This window comes from Corvus brachyrhynchos, unplaced genomic scaffold, assembly GCF_000691975.1.
Source record: "Corvus brachyrhynchos isolate BGI_N302 unplaced genomic scaffold, ASM69197v1 scaffold182, whole genome shotgun sequence".
In the NCBI taxonomy this organism is placed as follows: domain Eukaryota; kingdom Metazoa; phylum Chordata; class Aves; order Passeriformes; family Corvidae; genus Corvus; species Corvus brachyrhynchos.
Window position 1 is genome coordinate 2,211,045 of NW_008236807.1, and position 6,000 is coordinate 2,217,044.

Sequence of the window (6,000 nt, forward strand, 5' to 3'; positions counted from 1 at the left end):
TACCAAAAGGAATAAACAAAACACCAGAAATGGTGATTTTAACAAGATTTCCACAGTGCAACCGTATTTTCTAAGGAAAGCACATTAAGGTGTACAGGAAAGGGAAGGCAAACACTTCCCCAGCACTGCACTGGCAGAGAAAACTGAACCTGATCTCTGTAAACTACTCCATAGGAGCAGGAAAAGAAACAAAGCTGAAGGTTGAGACTGGAACGTGATTTCTATTCCAGTTAGGCAAGCTGAAGTGTTCTGCTGGATCATCTCCCCATTTTTTGAACTTCTTTCCTGACTCCCAGGAGACACCTCTCATCCCTTCTGCCCCCTCTTTTTTGAGGCTTCCATAGGAGCGCTCAGATCTTCAGAAAAATCTCCTTTTAGAGCACCCACAACCTGACTTCTACCTGGAAAGAGAAGGCACTAAGTACAGCCTGGAAGCACTTTTTTCTGCACACCTTTGAGATGGTAATACACTACAATCAAAGGTGTTGAAAGCCTAAAGCTACATAATTCCCCCAGTTTTTATCATAAAGCCACCTCACCAAGTTTTGTTCCTGCAGGTACCACAGCAATCCATCCTAAAACGTCTAACTGTTCGGAGCAGTTGAATTGTCACTCCACAGTGAGAGGAGCTCAGCAGAGGAAAAGTAATTTTTTAAAAAATCAATATTCTTCTGAGAAGGTATTTGAGTCACTTAAACACTTCTTAATCCACACAAGGATGATTTTAAGGGCTACTTCTAAATAATAGCTATGCCTAGACAAGGATTGCAGCTCTACAGCAGAGAAGATAATAGCAAAGGCATTAAACACAGTTATTTTAAATACCTCTCTCAAGCTAATTTCTGTGTCCCTCATCTACAGTCAGATATACAAACATGTACACTTGCAAAAATGAAGAAAATATCCATTAAAAAAGTATCCCTCATTTTTGTTCCATCAAAGCCTAAAAATCTTGAAGCCTAGTTACCAAACCCCATGCTAGTAACAAACTTCAATGAGAATCACACCTGGTACTTTTCAAGCTCTTTCATGGCAATCAGTCTTTACACCTTCTGCTCTCAAGGACACAGCACAGAAAAATCTCTGCTTGGAGGAATCATGAGAACAGAGCCAGAAACAAAGCTCACAGACATGAAAAAGATTATTCTTCAATATTTTGTCAGGATAAATATCTTCTTCCCTCTCTCCAGTTCTTTAATGAGGTGCTACATGAAATGTAAAAATTACCTGTCAAGTAGGTCAAAAGCCTGCACAACTGGGCATTTCAGTGCTCAGGAACTGAAGTTGAAGTAATTAAACTAACAGAAGTGCAAGGCTTTTCTTGACAGAAGGAGAGAGGTTATTCTTTCTGTGTTTTATGAGCCTGAAAATTCCTCTGATACGTGAGCAATGGCAGCTGGAGCAGGAATTGTCCCCCCTCCTGTATCTCCCCATGGTTCCTCCTGCCCCATGCCCCCATATAAACCCCAGTGTTGTGTCACTGACAGTGCTGTTGTAGGTCCCTGTGCTGATCTGTGGAATCATAAAGCCAATTCCTGATGCAGGTGCTGTGAAAACTCCAAACCCAAACCTCACTGATAGCGGGATTTTGCCGTGTCAGTCCCCAAGAGTCCAAAAGGGCAGATTTTGGCCTCGTTTCCTGGCACTGTTACAAGGAACACAGCACGGTGCTTGAAATTTTGAGTTACTTTGGCTAGCAGCTTGGAAATTTTAACAAACTCAAAACATTTTCAAGCTGTGAATCTGAAAAATAACGGAATTTCATAACAGTGTTTTGCAGTTGTTTCGCAGCAAAAAACGCTCTCACAACTTCATCAACAAAATGGCACCGGCCATCAACCAGAGGCTTTCATAGGTTTGGGTGACAAGATCATTTCCAGTTCTGTCCTAGCAAAGGAATTCCTTCATGGAAGACAGCTTCAAGAAATGAAAGGCTATAGATAAGAGTTAAAGGAAAACTCACCTCAAACCACAACTAGTGAGGAAGTGACAGCTCAGTGCAAACCTCATATTAATGTACACAATAGGGAATGCTTATTCATGGAATGGTTTGGGTTGGAAGGGGCCTGGAAGAGCATCCAGCTTCATTCCCCTGACATAGGCAGGGACACCTTCCACTATCCCAGGTTGATTCAAGCCCATCCAACCTGGCCTTGGACACTTCCAGGGAACCAGGGGCAGCCACAGCTTCTCCGGGCAACCTGTGCCAGGGCCTCCCCACCCTCACAATCAGGAATTTTCTCCTAATATCTAATCTAAATCTACCCTCCTTCAGATAAGGCCACTTCCTCTTGTCCTATCACTGCGTGCCATTGTGAAAATTGCTACATGAAGATCCCATCCCAAGAAAACAAGGTACTCATGTAACTTCAGAGGAAAACATCCTGGTAGTAGAAATTAATCAGTGTTTCACTTTCATAACAAGTTTCAACTCACTGCTATACTTCATTTCATCAGAACACACTTTTCTGGAATACAATTTACACATCCAGAGAAGCAGCCAGAAATCTTTCCATTGGCCCCTTTAGCCCTCCAGGAACCACTTGATGGTTTTTAGCCACTGAAAAATAACATTGTCCAAAAACCTAATGCTGGAAGCTTCAGAATAAAAAATAAAAGTTTTTAAAAATTCATTTAACTTCCCTGATGTAGTCAACCTTTAACTCGATTCCTCTGCTACTCTTGAGGTTTCCTAAAGCCAAGCACTACAGTTGCTTCCAAAAGTAGCAGCCAGAAACCAGCCCAGTGAACAACCAAATTGTCTGCTTCTCTAAGAACAGGAAACCCCACAAATGATTACCGGATTCCCAGCCTGAAGCTTTCAGTTCCTGACAAACATGAAGAGATTCAGAAACAACACATTAGAGCAAAGGGCTCTGAGGGGAGCCCCTACACAGCCACTATCATCAGAGTCTTGGCAAAGGAATTACCCAACACATCAAAACACTCCTAAATTCATCTAAATTAGCCAACAGGATCTTATCTCATTTTTCAGCAACTACCTCCTTGCTCTATTTTTAACCTTAAACTGCTAGTTTAAACCCAGTCATTCTTGTACTATCTCAGTAGGTAGGAAGGGAAAGATAAATTTACTGAGCAAGCTGAAAGGCTCCAAATCCTTGGATTAAATCCAAGAACTGTAAGACTCTTGTTCTCTCTGGCCTGCAGAAAGCAAGGAAGAGACATCCTCACCTGCTCCCAATCACACGTCCCAGCACCCAGCCTTCAGGAGTACCCCCTCAGCCCCTGCCCCAGCCAAACCAGACATCAGGGGGTACAACCCTTCCCTGCCCCTGGGTGTCATCTTTAGCCGGAGGTGAGTGAGACATCGTGATTAGAGCAGCAGGGAGAGAACAAGGGAGGCTTCTGCTGTTGCTTTATGAGTCGCGAGCGTGTTTGAGAACAAAACTTTTCAAGCTTTTTCAGACTCCAGGGCTGCCAGTACTGAAACTTTTACTGCTATTTAGCTTAGTAATTTATTTAAAGCTCTATATAGCAATTCATAGGAGGACAGTAAGCAGCTTCTCCCGCAATTAGTTGACTCAACAGCTGTATTTCTGAAAATTGCTCTATTTTGCTTTCACTCTGCAGGATTTAAATTATGAAGCTACTATTTCTTATTAACAGGACTTCACTGTGTTCCAATCTAACCAGACTAAAAGATGATGAAATGGAACAGCTATTGTGGATACTTTGCCTGAGTACAATGAAGTCACAAGTGCCAAGACCGGCACAAGTATCAGAAGAGATTATTTTCTACTCAGAATGCTGAAAAAATGCATTTACCTATCTTAATGAATCGACAGGGGAACATCTGTTCATCAATTTTATGCTTCAAGGTGAATGTTTCTTTGTTATAATCATTCTTTAAGCCACTGTGGGAAAAAATAAATAAGGTTACTAAATCTTACCTTGTATTTTAGGACTAGCTAATAAATGCAATCTAGGTCACGCCTGAAACGCGAAGCTTGTTTCATACCACTCTGAATCATCAGTACATGTGCTGGACCAAGGCCTGGGCTGCTCTCCACCTACCTGTGCCTCCCTGGGAGGCAGTATTGGGATTCTGGGAGGGAACTGGCTTTGGATCAATGCTGCTCCTCTGCATCTGGAACCCTGAGACTTCAGCTCCTGATATACTGAACTGCACTCTTCCATTCTCAAGAGGGAGGTGGACCAGATCTCAAAATTATCACCCTGACAAAGTGCTTTGTGATTCATTTATGGGCATTACTTTATAAAAATATCAAATATTTAGTATAATTTATCAAAAATCTTAACTCCATTTTTACCGAAAATACAAGTACAGGTCACAAAATGAGGATTTTTATTGAACTTCAGACAAGTGAAATTATATTAAATGCCAATAATTACTACGATACTAAAAGACTTCTTCCCCCACAATTGTAACAGCAATAAAGGCAGATTTCAAGACTGATCTATCTAAGAGGGCAGAAGTGTGGGAAGGGTTGTTGGATAGATTCTATACGGTCTTGAATGACACCTGCAATGTACAGTTTCCCATGTTTCTCAATGGCTACTCTGCTTGACTACAGATGATGCACCCCATACATTCCCTGGAGATGGACTTCTCTTCTGTAGGCCTCCCAAAATTTACAGGTTCTTGCTAATCTTTTCTCTTGTACTCCTGGATATTTAGCTCTCATTTCCCTTTCTGAAACAGCAGACCCCTTAAAAGGCCCTTGCAAATTTATATTAGCAACTACTCAGAAATTCTGGATAACCTGAACAGCCAAAAGGCTCTCTCTTTAGTACCTAACAGTACAGCGCTACCAAATCCAACTAAACGAAGGAATATGCAAGTTTCCATTTGCCTGTTTGATTTATTTACCCATCTGAAAAGGCAGAGCAGCTGACTAGTTCAGATCTTTATGGCTGCAATGAGGTTTTTGACATGGGGAGGTTACTTGGGCTTTTAAAAATTACTTCAAAGTCCCCTACACGTGGGGAATCATTTCTACTGTGCCTCAAACACATGGAAGGAAGGAACTGCAATCCAGCAGCGCTGCACCCTGCGCTCAGCTCTTCCAAATCCCCAAGAGCTTGCTCTCCACAAATCCTCTGTGGTTAGAGCAGGATAAGGAAGGTTTCCTGGAGCAAGCGCTGGGACTGCTGTTCTCTGACCTGGCCACAAACATGAGGGCAGCCAATGGCAGGGGCACAACCACAGCTCTGCCCCACTGCTGGCCATGTGTCTGCCGGGGAGCCAAGGGGGAAGAGCATTCTGGTCCAGCCTTTACAGTTCCCAGAGCTGATGGAATCACATCTTACCTGGATAAGAGATCTGTCATATTCTCCTCATTCATCCCACCAAAGACTTTAAACTTCTTTAAATTGCAGACATGTGTTTTCTCGTATTTGCCAAATGTGATGCTCTGGACTATGGCAGGTCTTTCAAGCTTCAGAATCAAATACTGCAGAAAAGAGAACAGTGAGTTTGAATATTAAAGCCAAGGCAAAACACACTAAGGGAGAAGCATTACAACCTCCAAATACTGAGTTTACACAGCCAAAGAATGAAAGTGAAGATGAAACCTCCCCGTTATGGTATTTTCTCATTTGGTCCTGGAATGAAGGAAAGATTTTTTAAGAATATTACTTTAAAAGCAGTTTACCTAGGAAAAAGATTTGGTCGAACTACTTATTCCTACCAATTCTATTCAGAGATTACATACATTCCTTTAAGTTGGACACAAGACTTCCTGAAATCTGGCAAATAGGATCAAACTACAGAGAATGAAGATTCAAACGCCCACTACAGCCTGAAATGAAACCTAAACGGAATACACAATTAGATAAATACAGTATGTTCCACATGCTAAGAGAACATCAAATTACTTTTCCTCTCTGGGCTGACGCTGTTTAACCACTGAACACTAAGTTCGGTGTGTGGCAAACATAGGAACCAACTGCTTATTATTAACCATCCCAAATAAAAGGGAACCACTTAATGACAGAAAAGGAGCTTTACATGGAAAA

At 41.9% G+C, this 6,000-nt stretch overlaps 1 protein-coding gene across 1 annotated transcript in view; it reads right to left on the reverse strand.

Moving 5' to 3' along the window:
• MKLN1 (muskelin 1) overlaps positions 1–5,381 on the reverse strand; it is an 80,814-nt gene extending 75,433 nt beyond the window's left edge. The window contains exon 1 of the mRNA XM_017728013.1: positions 5,293–5,381. The gene's annotated coding sequence lies outside the window, so the exon portion shown is untranslated. The remainder of the gene's footprint in view (positions 1–5,292) is intronic.
• Positions 5,382–6,000: the final 619 nt, after the last annotated feature.